Raw genomic sequence first — 19,795 nt, 5'->3', positions numbered from 1 at the left:
ACTGGTTCCAGATAAGGTTCATAAAAGTCATCAGAAGTCTGGAACCTGTCTCCTATGAAGACAGTCTGGGAGAGTTGGGCTTTTACAGCATGAAGAAGAGAAGGCTTCATGGAGATCTTTCAATACTTAGAGGGAGTTATAAGAAAGACAAACACTTGTTACCAACGCCTTTTCTGTCAGGAGAAGGGACAACAATTTCTAACCAAAAGAAAAGGCAGATTTAGATTGGAAATAAGGAAGGCATTTTTTCTTGTGAATATAGTGGTTGAGAGAGGCCATCCACAGAAATTGTGGATATCCCATCACAGGAAGCATTCAAAGCTAGGTTGGACAGGGCTTTGAGCAACCTGACCTAGAGAATTATGTTCCTACCCATGGCAGGGGCTTTGGATAAGCTGATCTTCAAAGGCTTCTTCCAAACTCAAACCTATGATTTTGATTGTAGGATCCTAAACCACAATCAAAAGAAGTTTTCAACAATATTATAATTCCTGCAATAATCTGAAAGATGACTGTATTGTCATTTACATTCAAACTTATTCTCAGCAACAGCTACTATTCATGCATTTCCACTGCATTGATGAAGTTGTAATGTTTTTTATACATATAGTTATATGGGCATCAAAGGGAAGAAAATAATGATGAGAAATCTCTATTCCTACAGAATAGGCATGATATTAGTCTAATACTTTCCCAGCTATGGCCTATCTTCAAGATAATTCAATATTTGGATCCTGCAATTTGTTCTGTCCTGTGGAGATGTGGGTGGGCTCGGTAGTGGCTAGGGCAACAGCCTCTGAAGAAGGGAGAAATCACAGCTCCTTCCCTGGCCTTGGTCCTGAAATGCAGGGAGGTGAAGAAGAAGGACTGCCAGTGTTTAATGCCTAAATTGAGATCCGACTGCAGAAGATTCCCAACTGCTTGCCTTCAAGAGTAGCGACTGTGACAGACATGTCACCTCTGTCACTCAGGGATTAAACTAAGGTGAAAAGGATTTTCAGCTGCCTTCCCCGTGCCTTTTGTGCTGTTGGATTTTGCAAAGATTACTTATGCAGTCAGGAAACAAAATGTCAGATTTGCACAATAGGGAAACGATAGCAGTGTTTCAAAGAGTAGAAAATCTTGACTACAAAATAAATGGAAATTGTAGTAATTTTTGATGTATTGAAATTCAACTAGTTCACAGTGATCTTGGATCTCTTTTGTTTACATTTCTGTGTATGTACCATAAGGAATGAATTCACATTTCAAAATACACACACACTACTAATGTGGGGGGTTCTATCATGTTCAGCATGAGAATTTCCATTTGTTTCTTTTACCTTTAATGAGTTTAAGATTAAAATATATTGTAATGCGGCAATAGTAGCAATAAAAACAATTCAAAATGCTGTATAGAGATGTGATCAAAGTACAGAACAAGGTACTGGAAACTCCAAACTTTTATTCCTCACCTCTCTTTTTAGATAAGCAACTTCTCTGTGTTTCTCCCATGTTACCACCTGGGGAGGATAACTCTTACAAGCCTCACCAGGTTGTTGTCAGCATTAATTATAATGTTTGCAAAGTGCTTTGAAGATAAAAAGTGCTAGGTAAGTGCTAAGTAGTATTTTTATTCTGCTGGAGTCAGAGTAATGTCAAAGCGAATGTCAGCTTCAAAGACTTTGCTGTCAGATCTAGAGTGCTCACAGGATAGATGAAGGTTGTTTAATTTTACCTACACATACTGAAATAATAATGGTCAATATAATCCTTCCTTTAATCCAAGAAATACTGAGATGATTGTATTTTATAAAGCTATTTAATATAATATAAAAATATTTTTTTGTTCCATGGCTATTACAAAATGGGTGTGTTTCCAAAATCTGCCAATTAGAGCCAGAATTAAATAATATACAAGAAATATGCTGTAGAGAAAGCAAATGCTGCTTAACTTTTAAGGATGTTGTTAAGGAATCTTCTCAGTCTGACCATTCATGAGACTCTGGCAGTCAGACACCCAAGGCCAGAGACTTCCAGTGCTAAGACAGAAGCTCCTTTACAGGGAGCAGTTCCAGTGATCCAATGGGTGCCCTGCTTGACTCCCTGCACACCTCACTCCCACACAACTGGTTCGACCCCCTGTTTCCCATGGCAGAGTCTCAGATGTCTGGTTCCATAAAATCATTTATTTATGGTGCAGTAACATAGAAGAGCCAAAGCCAGTGTCTGTGAAGAACACACCCAACAAAAGATGCCATGCACTTCAAGTCTTGACTTTCCTCCAGAGTTTTTGGGTCCTGCATCCTCTCCCTGTCCAGCCACATTGTTGGTCACAGGTCTTCATCAACTTTGTTACCCAAAAGATCTGCAATTCACAGCTCCTCCTATGTCTCATTCACCTGGCAGATGTCACCCATCTTCATGCCCTTTGTTATCCCAAAGGTTGGCAGTTCACAGACCCTTGTCTGGGCTCACACCTAGAGCTCAACCTGCATTTCAATCTGCATATCAGTCAGCATGTTGCAGCCAAGCTACCTGGGCCAGATGTATTTCTCTACATCATTATGCTTTATTTTGGCAGGGTTGAGGGGAAGATGGAAGAATATATCAAAGGAGAAGCTCTTCTATGTTTTAAAGAAAAGCTAAGTACAGGTGAAGAAAGAAGTCAAAACTGGCAGAGAAAATTTTAAATGGAGTTTAAACTTGTTCAAGGTCCATGGTTTCTACAACCTCTTAAATAAGAAGTTGGGGACTGTTAGTGGTTATGCTTTATATTAAAGCTCTGTAGTAGTCTAATCTACTATGCACCCCCTAAAAACTTTAAAAATATTCTTTTCAATTAGACTTGATTCATTTTTGGGTTTCATTTTAGTTTCATTAGAGATTTTTGTTTTAATTTGCTTTCTTTTTAAAATTCATACAAGTTTGTTAAAGGTAAGACTTCTCTTAGTGTAGTTGTGGCTGCTGGACCTTATGTTTTGACATTTCTACAAGCTTGAGCTTTCGCATCTTGCTTCATGATCCCTGGAAAGCTGAAAAGCATTTCTAAAACTTTAGCCCCCAAAATCATGACCCTTCAGCTTTCAAACTCTTCTCAGCCTTTAAAGGAACTTGAGTTTAGGGTTGAGTTAAGTAATTAGGTATTTTAAGAACTAAAAAGACATTTATTTTTTCAAATAAATTGCTTTGTTCAGATATACATCTTCAGTGCTATTATATAACCCTATTCCTTATTCTTATCTTTTCTTTTTTCTCTTTCTTTTTGATTTTCTTTTTCATTTTTTTCTTTCATATGACTGTTATTCAGAATTTAAGCAGTAAAACCACTGGATTTAACATTTAAGTCTGAGTGGTACAGGACTCTTGTTTTCTTCATTGACTTGCCGTGGAGGTGTAAGGTCTAATAATTTCATGGAATTCAAGAAAAAATATTTGTAATTATTAGCATCTGGGACAATTCTGACCTTGGAGATCCAGATGCACAACCAACCTCAGCCTCTAGTGAAGAACCGAGACCTGTTATTCAAAGAGAGAAAAATCCTCAGTTTCAAAATTCTACTGGTACCTTGTGTTCAGTGATGTGTGGCAGAAAAAGAAATCCTGTGTGGGTTCTCCAGTATGAAGATCTTATTGCACGGTTCATTTCCTTGGCTGGTGAAGAATTCTCAAGAATTATCTCTCAGAAGTCAGGTTCAGATAAGCACCAGCTCCTCACCTCATCTTTTTTCATCCTGTAAGGAAGAAATCCTTACTCTTACCTACCTTACACCAGCAGCAACTACCTTCCCACATATGCTCTTGCCTCCCTCTACTGCAAACTCTCTCCTTTGGTTAGATCTGGTCTTAAGCTGCAGCAACTCTCATCTTTGAGGGTTAGAAGCTTATTGCACTTGGTAAATAGATGTATTGCCTGAACAAGTGGTTGTCTTTTCTGAGCTTTGGCTTAAGCACACTGCATTCCTTATACCCTGCTTTCGATATTCGATCTACATAAAGGGCTGATTTATTTACTTTGTACATCCTTACATGTAATAGCATTTTTATTTTGAAAAAGCTCCTTTTAAAAATTTTCACCTCCCACCCTTAATAACTTTATTTTGCATTCAAATGACTACTCAATTGACTGCCCTGAGTTGGAAAGGACTTATGATGATCATTGAGTCCAACTCCTAACTTCACACAGGGCAACCTAAAAGTTAAACCATGTATCTAAGTGTTGTCCAAATGCTTCTCAAACTCTGAAAGCCTTGCACCACCACTGCTTCCCTGGGAAGCTTACTTCTGGTTTTCAGATATTCTTTCAATAAAAAACTTTATTGTAACTGCCTCCTAACCTGCTGGAGTAGGAGGAACACAAACCATTTGGCTCACATCGTTAGACCATTGTGCTAACAGCACCATGGTTGTGGGTTTGATATAGGCCATTCATAATTGACAATCCTTGTGGGTCCTTTCTATCTCAGAATATTCTGTGATTATCTGTCATTACCTACATACTTTTTCTGTATTAACCTCCTTATATGTGTACTGTTAAGATTATAAAGTGATTCTGCATTAGACTTTCCTTTCTCTCAAATGGAGTGCTTAACTTGATAGACAGGGTTCATGCACTTCCCTGTTTTAAATTCCAGACTTCCCGCAGCCCACAGACTAGGCTTTGAGATATAATTTTAATGTTTTGTATACTCAGAGCATGATGATACAAGGAGATTTGAGGATTTTTGGTTATATCTGAATGTAGTCGCAGAGAGATGTGACCTTCTTTCTGTGCACTCTCTGTGTCAGGCTGAAGAGTATTTGTGCTGTTTTCTTCTGTGATCATGGGGCAGCTATATTTGCAGTGTCACAGAAGGGAAAAATAACTTATTTAGTCATTGAAGAATGACAGAAGAAATAAATTTTAAAAATGTATCTTGGATAAAAATCTCTATTTGCTTATATCTTCAATTCGCCTTATGAGTCCCTTCATTATCTCTTGGATTTCCAGCTATCAGAAGTGGAAGGTGCTGCTCCCAGCACAGTTCCTGCTGTGGGAATTTTCTGCAGGCAGTAGCAGTCACTAGTAAATCTTGTTCATGCTCAGAGCAAATACCAGCTGTCCTTGCCTGCACCACTCTGAACCAGCTGGATGCAAGCCAGGTCTAAACTGGAAGGCATGTAGCTGCGTTAGCACGGCACTGAGCCGGAGTGTCACACGAGCCTGAAATCCCTGTCTCCCAGCAAGGCTTATTAGCTCAAACTCAGTGCCACGTTAATTGCACCTCAGCATCTTCTGGTCTGCTGCTGGCTTCCATTCAGCCAACCTGGAGCGCAGACAAATCCAGTCACGATGGCCTGTGAATGCCAGGTAGTTGCAACCCATGTTTCTTCACACAGCAGTCAGCCTTCCTTTCCCTAAATCCTCTTTAAAATAAGACTGAAAATATGTAGTAGAAGCCTTGTGCTTAGAGGCTTATCCCTCTACAGAAATGGCTCTTAAAATGTCTGGAGCCAAGTAGGGAGTATGCTTTGATAAATACAATGTTGATAAATAACCCTAGCTGTTTGTTCAAGAACACTTCTCTCTCATTGTCTTTCTTGTTCAATGTTGTAAATTTTTTTCTCTTGTCATTTGTCATTTTCTCTTGTCATTTTTCTCTTGTCATTTGTACAAGCAAATGTACTCTTTGTATAGATCACTTGAAAAATTAATATTAAAACTCCAAAACATATTTAAGTTTCTGTGCATTCCAGAGATATAAACTATTGAAGTACTGTGGAACATACTGTGTCATACTGCATTTAATGGTATAACATTTCTCAACTTCTGAGTGGCTGAAGATCTCACAACAGCAATATTCAGGTTTTGTGCAGTTTATTGATGTTATAAAATTTATTATTAGCATATTTAAAGAAGGCAGGAAGCCTAACTAATAGCTGCTTTAAGGGGATTTTAAACTATAGTATTACAAAAATTTTTGAAGCAAAAAAGACTGTGAGGAACTTGAAATGTAATTTGCTTTGAAAACTTTCCTGCATGCTGAGTGAACTCATAATTCTAAATGTTTGTTTCTGCATTTCAAACAGCATAGTTTACTATACTGATTGATTAGCCACAAGGTAATTTTCACATTTCAGCAATGAAGATCTTATCATAATATCTAAAAGGCACATACTGCGCTGCCATCTGCTTATTTTTTTATTATTAAACTGAATGTGAGATCAAACTTTTTAAGAAATATGTTGTTTAAAATATTTATCATCAGTGAGCATCTGTGCATGGTAAATACAGATTTATTTTTCTCTTGCAAAAATATTTTTCTCAAAAAAAATTTTGATAATTATGTTTTATCATTACTTTCTTAGTCCTTAAACACAATGTGCTTTGCTCTTGTTTTGTTTTACAAAAACTGGTTTTGGTTTTAGTTTTCTTTTTTTGTCAGAAACCAGCATATATTGTAAAGTGAGGGGAAAACACACAGGCACACACAGAGTACACACACACATAAACAAACAAAACTAAAACAATCTACAAAATGCCAAGAAAAATGAAGGCTTATGAGAAAGGGGAGAAAAACCTGTAGAAACTAAGAGTAACGCCTTCATTCATCATGGGATTTATGCTAGCAGAGAAGGAATGATTGAATATTTATAAACATGATAACAGACAAAAAGGCCAACAAACCTGACTTGTTTCATATCATGTCTGTGGAAAGCAGTCCATCAGAACTTCTCCAGTGAAAAAACATTTTAATTTCCAGTCCTTCTAGCCACATTTTCTTGAGGACATGTTATTTTTTTATCTGGTGCTTAATGAATACCTAAAAACCTTTGTTTTCTCCATCACTCTAAAAGGATAGTTTCTACTTCACCTCCTTTTTTCTTAGTACACAAAGTTATTTTAAACCTTAGGAGAAGACAAACTTATGTTTTATTGTCGTGTCAGCTCCTTGAGCAAAGAATAGTTTTCCTTTGTCAGATAGTTAGTGACTCAGTGAAAGGTACAGAAAAACACTTGTTCCCAATAGTTGATTTTCTGACTTACTGCTGGAAAATATACTTTCATTTCATTACACAGCTTTGTGGTTTGTTCTGCCTTTTGTATAGGGGTCCCACAATAAAAAGAAAAATAATCCCGACATCGATAAGGTAGTCTGTACTGCAAAGTAAGGCCAGGACTATCAATTCCTAGAAGAGGCTTGGTTTTGGTGCACAGCCGAAAATGGAAATCTGTAAATGATACGTGCAGTATGCATGTGTCTCATCATTGCTAAGACATAAAACATTCACAGATTGTCATGGTTTGACACTGGCACAATGCCAGTGCCCCTATGAAAATGTGATTCCTCTCTTGAATGCTGTGAAGTGGAATTTAGAATAGAGCAAAGCAGGCTTAAGCTTAATAACAGGGGAAAAAACTTTATTAAACTACTACTACTAAAGAAAAGAGAAAACTAAAGAAGGGAAAAAAAAAAAACTACACAAAGATCAAATGAAAATCTTGCAAAACATTCCTCCCCCCACCACCCAACTCTAATAAACCACAGTGAGACACAATCTGGACCTCAATCAGGTTTCTACTCTCCAAACAATCAATACTCAGTCTATCGAGGGAACAGAGTCTCTCCTGTGCCACAGACCCCCCAAGGAACACAGCTCTACATCCTGTGTTTCCAAGTCACACATGGCACCGCCCGGAGAAAAAGTTTGCTATGGTGACCCTTCTCCTTTCCATGCACAGTGCTCTCACCACTAAATGAATGGATGGACAGACTGCTTTTAGTATTTTTCCTTTCAAGGATGCCCTGCCAAGAGGGGAGAAAACAACAGTTCAGTTTTTCATTGTTTGGGACCACAGTCCCCCCCATTTTCCCCTGGGGCTAAGGGCTCAAGAACAGAGATTTTTTTCTTTCTTTTCCAGGGCAAGGGGGCACCACCACAAACCCCCTAACCTTTTCTCTGTTTACTCTAATTTTGTCTTTTTCCCAGCTGAAGCAGGTCTCTTGACTCACTGGCATCCTCCCAAAACACAGTCCCTCTTGGAGGAGAAGATTGGTTCAGGTTGTGGCTAACACGGAAAAGTCCAGCTAAAAGCCACTCCTTGTCTCCCTCCCCTCTAGAATTCCTCTTTCCAACATTCCAGGGTCCAAGGTGTCCCTCTTCCTCTCTTTCAAACTGAGGAGGGGAAAGGAAAATTTATAAAGCTTTCATTTCTCAAGGAAGGGTTAAAAGTCCGAACTCCCAGGATGGCTCGATGCCCGGACATCCAGCAACTCCCACACAGCTGGGCACCTTGCAGCTCCCCCCCCTCCTCCTTCCTCGCGGTGGAATTGCTGACAGGACAGGACCGCCGCCGTCTCTTTCTCTCTCCCCCTCGGGAGAGAAACCGGGGTGGGGGGGGAGGAAATGGAGACATCCCAGATTTCTTCCACCCTTCCATCTGCAGGGGCCAGCCCGGTTCCAATCCTTCCACCACCCTTGGGGCCTACCTTTCAGGCCATGGGGCTTCCCCTCCCCCACCCAGCTCATGGCTGGACAGGGGAGAGTTTGCACTGCACGCTGACCGGAACCAAAGAGAGCGAGTTCCCCTGGGAATTCTGCTTTCAACCCCTCTGTGTTCTCAGAGGCGTGTCTACTTTCAATTAGTCAATATCTAAATTAACCTCTTCCTTCTGAAAAAGAATTCACTTTCCGTGTCAAACCACGACACAGATTTACTTCAGATTGCCTATTGTGTCTATGTAAGACAACTGAATACAATCCCTAACCCTTTACAGGAGACACACAGAGAATTATATTAAAAATTTTAAAATTACTTCCAGAATGATAGCAGGTTATTCTTATAGATCGCATAATTTTTTTCAGTTTCTGTTTCGTGTCAAATATTTTTCCATGTCATGCTATTTGCATCTCTTGCTGTATAGGATGTTCTTGAACTTCTGCTTAGATCAAGCAGGTGAGACTTAGGACTTAAACGAAACTTTATGGAACAGCTAGTGGAGACAGAGCTATACTCTGGGACTTCCTGAATGGTAAATGCTAATGGTGTAGGCATCTGAATTGCACCTCTGATTACCAAATGCATGGTAAATTCTTAGCTGTTCATTGGAATAGTCAAAGTTTCATTGTGAACACCAATTTTCAGGAATTTACATAGTAACTTTTTGCTTCCTCTGCCCTTTTTATCTGTTTTCTCTGCAGTAAAAACTTCACCTTTCCCTGATACCAATATATATTTTTCTTTCCTTTTATCAAAAGAAAAATGGGACTACAGACAGAAAAACCTAATGAAAACTAGTAGATTGTATGCAGGTAATTCGAGTCTAGTTTTGCCTCTGAAAGGGACAAGCTGCAAGTTGTATCAACCTGTACCCTAATTCTGCATAAGTTTTCAAAAGTTTGCATTTTGGTGAAGTTGATCCTCTGTAAGGGCACAAGATATCTGGCAGCATCATAAAAAAACCTCCTCAGAGGCTCAACAATAAACTTACAAGTCATAAATTATACAGATTTTTGAAAGGACAGTTTTTAGTTTTGAGGTCTCTGGTAACATCAGGCATAAAGCAGAGGGTGTTGGAATAAACAGTCTCTAGAGGTAATTATCACTAAAGTCATCTAGTAAGAATTACTGAAAACAGTGCTCATCAAGCTGAAAAGACCATCACAGTGGCATTCCACTTTCCCCACTCTCTTTACCTTTAATATCTTGCCCTTGTGGCACTATTTTCTTTGGTTTTCTCTCCTATTTTGTGCTTTCATAAAGTTTTGCATTCTTCTCCAAAGTTCATGAAACTATATTATACAGCACCATTTCATGTAGCAAGAGCCACACAGCATAGCAAGCTCTCACCCCTTTCAGCTCTGTTCAGTCATTAGAAACAAAGCCATATTGAAATTTACTCACAATGTTATACTTTCAATTATTATAAATATAAAATACCTTCACACTGTATGACAGCATAAGGAAGTCAGCTTTACTTACAAACTAATTATACTTTTTAACTCTGAGATGCAAAAAACCACAAGATTTTTAGCAGTATGACAAAATATTTCTCATTTGAGATTTTATTTTAACAAAAGGTAATGAATAAAAAAATTTAAGTGATGCATTTTCATACAGAAACTCCTTCCATGCAGTAGATTGCTCTTAATTATCACTACACCTTCTCAGTCTTACAGTTTATATTTCTTCTAAAAGCTTATAAAAGCGGGATCTGGAAAATATGATGCAAGGGTTGAAAAGCCATGTTTTGTTTGCATTTAATGTAAAGATAACCATAAAAATATTTTATAATCTTGAAAAGTTTACTCAGATACCTCCTTCCTCAATGCTGAAATGCTTCCTAAAAAATTGAAACTATTACTTATACAGAAAAAAAGACCATATAATACTTAAGAATCCAAGGAATACTTGCTAAAAAAAACCAAAACCCAGAAAAGGAATAAACCAAAATATTTTGTGAGCTTTCATTAGGAATGCTTCATTACTTGCTGCCTGCTTCATGACTGATGTGGATACAGAGCTGTTGAGACAATTTGAGATTTTAGAGGAAGAACTGATTAGAAACAATAAGGATGGAATGACTGTTAATGACTGTTAACTGGTGAAGAAATTATAAAGGCTGACACATCCAAGGCTACCTACAAAAACAGATTTCCTGCTTTTTTAGATCATTCTGAAAGTTTTAGCTCCCTAAAAGATTTGACCCTCACTATATATGCTACAGAACTAGGATATTATTTCCTCGGGATAACATTATTCAAGGAAATAGCAGCAGTTTTGGAAAACTCATGACATCCTTGAAGACTGAAGAGCTCTAGAGCAGACTATCCCTCCAGTTTTTGACTGAAGAACCTTAGTAATTCTTCCAAGCATCCTCCACAATTGCTCATTGCTTAAAATGAATGGACAAAATGAGGAAAGAAGTGTTAAAATTGTGGAAAGGGAAAGAAGTGTTAAAGCAAGTATCCTAGTTGCTGCTAATTGAAGCCAAATTCTATGGATGTAGAATCCATGAACGGGGTTCCACTACAATTCGGGAATTTCCTGAATCAGATGTTTAGAGCTGTGGAGGCTATAACTGGAAGCTATTCCTATTGTCTATTATTTTTTACATACTTTTTCCTGAATGTTTATTTTTGTACACTGTTATAGAGAGAATGATGAGCTAAATGGATCTTTGTTCTGATCCAGTACAACAGGTCTTACTAATCAGGTGGATTTTTAGGAATAAGATCTTTAAAGAGTAAGGACTTTTCAACACTAATTTTTACAAAACAGTCATTTTCTCATAGCATTATTTGCATTCTGCTGAAATCCACAGGAAAGAAATTGCTTTACTGTTGTCCTTCACTTGGTATGCTAATAAATAAATAATACATTTGGCAGCGAGTGGTCTCTCATTCTCAGTGACTGCTGGTAAAATAAAAGGTGGCCTGCAATCAGGAAGGTATTTTTAGTTAAAGGAACTGCAGCATGAAGTGTGATGTTTTAGCTCTAAGATGTCAGAAGCAAATCTTTATTAATTCTGACCTCTCTACATTATGCATCTTTCTGATCAACTCTCTGGTAGTGCTGCTCTGTCAGACAATAAAGCTTGGGACTCAGAGTAAATAGACCTGCCAGAGCAGTTTTCCACTGTGATGGGATCAGAGCCTGGATGTCATTCCACAGTTTAGTCACGATAAAATTCTTCTCAGTGTCTCCTCAGCCTTGCAACAGGAAGTTAAACATATCCTGCCATGCAGCAATATTACAGTTTTACTACTTGTTGCTTAATGTTTTCACTGATGCTTTTTTCAGCATCCTTTGGGCACAAACATTTTAGTATTTTAAACCATCTGTTAAATTAACATACTTTTTAAGAAAAGTATGCTTTTCACAGCTCCTGTTCAGCTTTCTTTACAAAGTGCACAATTGCAAGTTGTGTAGTGTCTATGGTGTCTGCTCTGAAAGGCCCACCAATTAAGATTTGTGAATATTGAACAATTTTGTTCTTAAAATTCTGTTGATATGAAATTAAGATTACATTCTTAAAACAGTAATGATGCTGCTTTTTCTTTCAGCTTCAGAGAAATTTTATATTCAAGCTTAAGGACTATTTTGCATTTAAAAGATATGTATGTGGAGGTTATTCATAATGTCATCCCTCTCAAAAAACCAGTCTGAATTAATTAATTTGGTCTCCAAGACAACAGCCATAGCTTTCTTATGCCAAACAAGGGTTCTAATTAATGTCATCTATGTATCTGCAGGCATCATTGCTAATCTATGGTCTTTTGTGTCTGATCTATCTGAAAAATGTCTGTGTTCCATGAGCAAAGAGAAGATGTCTATGTTGTGAACGTAAGTGAACAGATGAAAGTGAGAATAATTAAAAAATATTTTTTTTTAAAAAGGTGATAGTGAATTTTTTTTGTCCTTTTCATACTTCTCTTGATAATTTGAAAATGGGTCCTTTACACTTGCTGTTCTTTTGTACAACACTGAATGACCATTATGTTAGGTTATCTATGAGTTCCTTAGGGTTTTGAAGGAAGCTCTGTTCCCTTGCTTAGCTTCTTCTGAAGAAGATCCAGTGTCAAGATCTGGAGTGCATACCCAGAATATTTCCATTGCTTCATTCCTTGTGTGCAGCAGGAAATTAATATTGTGGGTTTCTTTATTTTCATTGTTCTGTGGAACTTTGTAGAGAATGTCTAGACAGTTTGCTGGTGGTTTTGGGGGGCAAGCATTTTTTTTTCTTTCAGGGGAAAAAGGTGTTTCATTGGTTGGTTAGTTGGTTGGTTTTGTTAGAGTTTTTTCATTGATTTTGGTTTTGAGTTTGGTTTGGATTTGGTTTTCTTTTTTTTTTTTTTTTAGCACGCTTTACTGCATGACAACATTATCTGACAATAGTTTCTCTACTGTGACATTCTGATATTTTGTTTGGACTGTGTAGACACTCGAGAAGCTAATTCAGTGGAGTGTGCTGGGGTAGCAATGAAGATTGCTGTGGTTGACATTCTTAAGTGTTCTCACTCATTCTTGGTCACAGCAGTCCTGAATTAAGAGTATCAGTTTTACCTCCTTTGAGTAATGATTTCTATGTTGTGACTCAACTTAAGCCAGTGTGTTAAGAGGATAGAGATTTGGGAGAAAATAAACCCCATTGCTTCAGTGAGTCCTAAGGAATCAGAGGGACTGAGTGCAGCTGGGCTTAATTTCTGATTAGAACCAGTTTGGAAATATAAGTCTGGTTGTGTTCAGTAAGAACCCAGATGCATAAAGAATGTGGGCTACACTCTAATCTGGTCTGATTCGCAATGAGAGAGTCACAAATAGTGAGTTTTAATCAACTAAACAAGTCGGGATGAATTAAAAAGCAACTTTCTGGAGCACAGGCTCACCAATAAAGCAGCTTATTGGAGCAACAGGTTATAGATTCTTTCATATTGCTGGTGATAAATTTAACGCACATGCAAAATGTAAGTGTTTAGCACAGTGAACAAGAGTTCCTGGGTATACTCAGGTGCAGTTGGATGTGCAAATTTTATCACAGAGTTGTTCTCATTTTGGGGAGGAAAGAGGAGCAAGTCTCATCCACTTGCATGCAAGGTCATCATATTCTCATCCTCTATTGCTGAGGATTTCAAATGCCAACATACACTTTTGGAATAAGTGGAGGTAAGAGTATTGTCAAATATTCTGTTACTGCCATCATAAATGGAAGGAGGAGGCAATTTGTGAATAAATTAAGGATATCAAGATTTACAAAGAAAGATTGCAAAGACTGTGTATCTTGCACAAGCGTGTAGTGGAACTGGGACACATTCAAGTTCCACACTTCCACCTGGACAATTGCAGAAAAAAGGGCTTTCTGGCTTCTGCCTGACAACCTGTCACCACCTCAGCAGGCCATCATGTCCACAGAAATTTCATCATATGCACAGAAACCCATCACTGTGTATCTCATGAAAACCCCTTTACCACATACCTAATGATATATATCATGGCTGTAGGTCTCATTCCCACACAGTGTCATAAAGCACATTTGGAGACCTCTGGAAGATAGATATTTACCAGTCCCAAAATATACAGCTTACTAGGACAAATGATCTTTGAAAAGAAAAAAAGAGGGAGAAACTACATATGGATGCCAGCAGCCCAGCTCTTGGAGTAGAGGAAGGAAGATGAGAAAATTCCAAATAAATGGATTAATTCCTTTGTTTCACACAAATACAACATTTGAAGTCTATTTCAAGGCATAATGACTATCATGATTCTGGGTGCCATAAAATCATTTCAGATTGGGGAGACAACGGATGCAGCACAGTTCAGGATGCGGTGGTAATTTGGCACAGCTGACAGTTCCCTGGGGAATAGGGAAGGTTGTGAGCTTTCACTTTTATTCACATATCTAGAAGAGTGCAATGAACAGGCAGTTCAAAATAATATCCTGTATAAGCCATACAGGAAAACTCACTGTCTACTCCTGTGAATGTGTCTAATGATGAAACTCCATTAAAAATGGAAAAGAAAAAAAACTATAATTCATTTCTATTTCTGGAGGGTCACTTTTCTTTTTGTGGTTGCTTACTTGTTTCTTTTTTGAGGCAAAATAGTGGATTCTATTAGTTGATACTTTTAGCTGCTCTCCATTCACCCAGCTCCAGTGAGGCCATGCATTTCCATCCAGGAGGGCTTTGCCTCTTTATTACTTGCTCTGATATGAGCAGCAGCCCATGGAAAGGACTACAGTGAACCATATAATATCATTACTATTAATGGGCTCAGGAATCACAGTCCATGAAAATACACCAGTTCAAGCCTGGAAAAAAAAATGTAGAGGTTTTACCTCATCTCATTGAAATGATGAATGAAAATGCTGAACTATTTCTACAAGACAGATGAACACTCTGAACTGAGGAAAGATATTCAGGCAGACTGCATGTGTGAAACCTATGGTTATAAAAGATGTCTGCAGTATCTTTCTGTATTAGTATTAATGATGCTTATAATGCATTCCTGAATATACACATTTGCTTACAGATATAGATAGATTTGAAGGCATGTCATGCCTTGTGCCTTTTTTCTTTAATTAATGGATTAGTGAAAAAGGCAGCCATAGTTCAGCTTCCTAACTTCACTAATGTAAGTTGAAAAAGTTTGGTTATCATTTGACAAATGTTCCTGTCTACATCAAATCCTCTGAACCATGTAAATTTTTATCTAGAGATGTGCCAAAGTGCTTGAGAATAATTTGGCAAGCTGCTGAACTGTTACCCACTAGTTCACAGACAGAACTTTCACCTCTTCCTTTCTTTCCATTTTGGTAAATTTGGCTAGAAAAATTGTTAGCAAATTGTGGGAGGCTTGGCTTCACTAAAATATTTTATTGATCTTTTAACATGCTTTTTGCACTATAGTTACAAGTGCACTGACATACTTAAATGGTATGCCATGGAACTGCTGAGATTGTAATATAATACCACAGAATATCCAATATTACTATTAATTGATTGAACTGATGATGAACTGATCTATGTGAGCCATGCTTCAGTGTTGTCTTGGTAGACCAGTCCAGGATGACTTTTTGGATTGTAGATCTTCTTGACTAGCAGAAATACTATGAAAAGCTGGCAGCTTGGGAAGTAAACACAACAAAATGCAACAAATAATTTTCCATTCCATCTCCTATGGGCATTTCCTGACCTTGACCCAAAAGAAGTATTGCGGTTACCAATGTTCAGGAAGCTGAGATTAAGTTTAGTAGTTCCTCACCAGGAAAAGAAGGGCTTCAGGCAATGAAATTTGCATAGTAAACATTAAATTCACAATGCTCGAAACTCTGAGCCTCAAGCTCTCTGTTTGATAGTGCTGCTTCTTGTGTAGCAGGTATTGGAGTACTGTTTTTTAGGCATATAATTTTATTGCATTTACCTTTTAACATACTGTTCTTTCATTGGATACTGTCTAACGAAGATTTTATACATGCAAGTACTTATATTGAATAGACCAATGAAAATTGTCTTTTCTCCAATTAGTTCTTTTCAGGCTACAATAGTTATATCCTGGTTAGGATTTCCAGTTAAGTCACAATATATTTATATTGAGGAAAAAAAAGCAAGAACATATGTTCTGGTTGTCATTAGTGACTCTAGACTGGAAATCATTTGAGGTAAATTCTGACAGACATATCTTGTGGAAGGAAGATTTGAATCATCATATTAGCTTCAAACAATTAGCATTAAATTGAAGAATATTTATTAAATTAAGTTTATGCTTTCAAAATAACCTATGAATTCAGAAGGGAGCTGCATGAAGAAATATCTAGAATAAATAATGATGGTACTGTCCACCTCTTCAGCAAAATACATCAGGGTCAACAAAGAGATAAAATGATCCAGGCTTAGAACAGGTTGAGAGTAATTCTTCATGGATGGCAAACAGATGCAGCAGAGATTCTTCCAAGAATAAAATTAAATTGTGGCTGCATAGGTGGAGCTGCTGCATATGATGAGATTCTTTACAAAGGCACTACTTCAAAATTTTACATAACACAAAATACCACTTTGCTGAAAAAAAAGCCAAGTGTAGGCAATAGTGACTGTCTATATAACAAGAGAAGCTTGAAATATTTTATGATGTCCAGGCATAAATAGTGGAAACAAATGTTAGGTCTCTAAGCAGAATCTGATGTACCCAGAAGGTAAAATATAGACAAAGCAAAGTCCATTATTTCCCCACCAAACTGCGGCCAAATCTCTCACAAAACTAATTCACTTAGTAGAAAGTGTTGCCCATTAAGACACTACAAATAGCTCCTGTATGTAAAAAAAAAAAAAAAAAAAGGTGCCTGTAAAAATAAATATGTGAAAATTAATAGTCATAATTAAGAAGTTGAAATACAAAGCATACAGTAGAGGAAAAAAAATATAATGAAATGGCAATTTAAATAGATAACAGCTAAAAGCTCTGTTTAGGAAGAATTCATTCCAATAAATCTGTTAGGTATGACATTGAAATATTTCCTGTTGACTTCTTACAATATATATAGACCAAAAAAAAGGAAAATATTAAATATACATGAAAATAACTTAAAAGTTAGTGAATTAAATGAGAGTATTTTAGTCAGCTTTATCAAATTTACCATGCTTTAGTGCAATCTTTTATGAAGGCTAGGACTAGAACAATCAAATGCCTGTCTAGTCTAAATTATATAATTGGAATTTTTTTTCACATTCTGTCATTTGTGGTCATGCAATTTTATACATTTATCTAAGTTTAACTTAAAAACATAAAGTGATGGCAAAGTCACAGTATTCAATTTTTTTCTTTACTTAACTATAAAAATGTGTTTCTGATTCACTTTTGCTATTATATTCTGGCTAAACAGATGGAAGATCCCTCTAAATTTTTTTGTCTGTTTCTTGCATCAGTATTTACAGACCTTGATTAGTACTTAAATTAGCCTTTCATGGATTTGGTAAGATAAGTAGATTTATCTCCTTTTATCCCTCACTTTGTGATGGTAATGTTTGAATATAAAATGTAATTGGCAGCTAAAATATTTTTTATTAGAGTCTGCCTCAAAACTTTTTTTGCCAGACTACTGAGAACATTAGCTCTGTAATGCTGAGAAAAAGCTCATAGAGTTCTTATGATTCCTTGACTGATCAACTTCTAGTGTTGTTTCTGTGATGCACGTATGCATCTGCAACTGAAAATTTGCAGATGACCCCAAAGTGAGTAGTGCAGCTGACGCACCTGAAGGATGGGATGCCATCCAGAGGGTTGTGAGCAGGCTCAAGAAGTGGGCACACTTGGACCTCCTGAGGTTCAACAAGGCCAAGTGCCAGGTGCTGGCCCTGGGTCAGGGCAAACCCTGCTATTAACACAGACTGGGGGATGAAAAGGAAGAGATCAGCCCTGCTAAGAAGGACTTGGGGGTGCTGGTGGATGAGAGGTTGGACATGACCCAACCATGTGCACTCACATCCCAGAAACCAAACATGTCCTGGGCTGCATCCAAAGCAGTGTGGCCAACAGGGTGAGGGAATTCTGCCCCTCTGCTCTGTTCTGGTGACACCCCACCTGCAATGCTGCATCCAGCTCTGTGGCCCCAGCACTGGAAAGACTTGGACCTGTTGGAGCATGTCCAGGGGAAGCCACCAAGATGAGAACTGTGAGAGGCTAGATTTAGATTATATATTAGAAAAAAAATTTCTAAGGTAGTAGAGCACTGGAACTGTTTGTCCAAAGCAGTCATGGATGCCCCATCCATGGAAGTGTCCAAGGCCAGGCTGGATGGGTCTCTGAGCAATTTGATCCAGTGAAAATTGTCTCAGTCCATTAAAGGGGGATAGGATCTAGATGCCCTTTACCGTCCCTTCACTACCCAAACTATTCTATGATCCTCTCAATATTTCCACCAAAATCCAGATTCCATATGGAATGAATGCATTCAAACAGTTATTGGGGTTTTTCAGTAAAATACATATTCTAGTTTAGTAATTGTCCAAGCAAACAGAAGGTGCTTAGCCACTTCAGGCTCTTATTTGTGTCTCCATCCATTTGTCCTCATATCCAATAAAAGACAAAAGAAATAGCTAGAAGTTCTTATCTATTATATACAAATCATCTCATCATAGAGATTTCTTCCTATTTATTCTTCAGCTCTATAAAAAGGTCAAACCATTATGCTTTAGAGACACTTATTTCTCAGAACAGTGGCTTGCAGCTGCTACTGGGTAGCATCAATGTGAGATCTGTGGGTGGAACAGCTCCAGGTCAGTGTCTGAATTCTGTCGTACTTTTTCATCCCAATTCTCTTATGTACCAAATGCTCATGTTATTTTTCTGCTTGTCATGTTGTGGATCCCAGTTACCACTTTACAGATTTACAAAGGATCAAATCTCTTTTTAGGTTGTCCTCTAAGTTTACTAGACTGCAAGAGTATGATGAATTTTTTTTTTCCTTGAGTAGTATGAGAATATAGTGGGTTGACATTGATTGTCTGCTAGCCACTCTCTCAATTCTCCTTGTCAACTGGACATGCGGGGAAATAAGATGGAAATTCTCAAGGATTGAGATAAGGACAGGGAGATTGCTGACAGTAATTACACCAACAAAATGGACCCAACTTAGGGAAAATTAGTTTCATTTTTTGCCAATTAAAAAGATCTGCATGGTGAGGAAAAAAAAAAAAAAAAAAAAAAAGTAAGCCATCTTCCCTCCATTCCCCCTTATTTCCAGGCTCACCATCAGTCTTTCATTCCCAGCAATCTTCTCCCTCACTGAGGGACGCACAGGAATGGGAATGAGAGGGCGTCAGCCCACAGCAACTCCACTTTGCCGATCCCTTCTCCTCGCGCTTTCCCTGCTCCCGCCCGGAACACTCCCAGAGCCCGCAGGGAGAGCTCTGTCCCGCCGGGTCTCTCCCAGCCACGGGGCCATCCCTGCCGGTTTCTCCTGCCGTGTTCCTGCAGGACCATCCCTGCCGGATCTCCTGCCCCGTCCCTGGAGGACCATCCCTGCCGGATCTCTCCTGTTCCCGTCCCTGCAGGACCATCCCTGCCGGGTCTCTCCTGTTCCCGTCCCTGCAGGACCATCCCTGCCGGGTCTCTCCTGTTCCCGTCCCTGCAGGACCATCCCTGCCGGGTCTCTCCTGTTCCCGTCCCTGCAGGACCATCCCTGCCGGATCTCTCCTGTTCCCGTCCCTGCAGGACCATCCCTGCCGGGTCTCTCCTGCCCCATCCCTGCAGGACCATTCCTGCCGGGTCTCTCCTGTCCCATCCCCGCTCCCGCTGTCCCCTCGGGGCTCGCAGGGCTGTTTCTCGCTCGCTGTTCCT

At 38.5% G+C, this 19,795-nt stretch overlaps 1 long non-coding RNA gene across 1 annotated transcript; it reads right to left on the bottom strand.

Moving 5' to 3' along the window:
* Window positions 1-126: 126 nt before the first annotated feature.
* LOC146768258 (uncharacterized) lies at window positions 127-19,539 on the bottom strand. Its single transcript, XR_014952487.1, has 2 exons — window positions 8,451-19,539; window positions 127-8,136 (listed from the first exon to the last, which is right to left on the bottom strand). It is a non-coding gene; the product is annotated as an uncharacterized LOC146768258 (long non-coding RNA).
* Window positions 19,540-19,795: the final 256 nt, after the last annotated feature.

Source organism: Lonchura striata, chromosome 2 (genome assembly GCF_050655825.1).
Source record: "Lonchura striata isolate lonStrDom1 chromosome 2, ASM5065582v1, whole genome shotgun sequence".
NCBI classification, from domain to species: Eukaryota; Metazoa; Chordata; class Aves; order Passeriformes; family Estrildidae; genus Lonchura; species Lonchura striata.
Note: the sequence above shows the minus strand (reverse complement) of the source record. Positions and strands in the feature narration are given on the sequence as shown.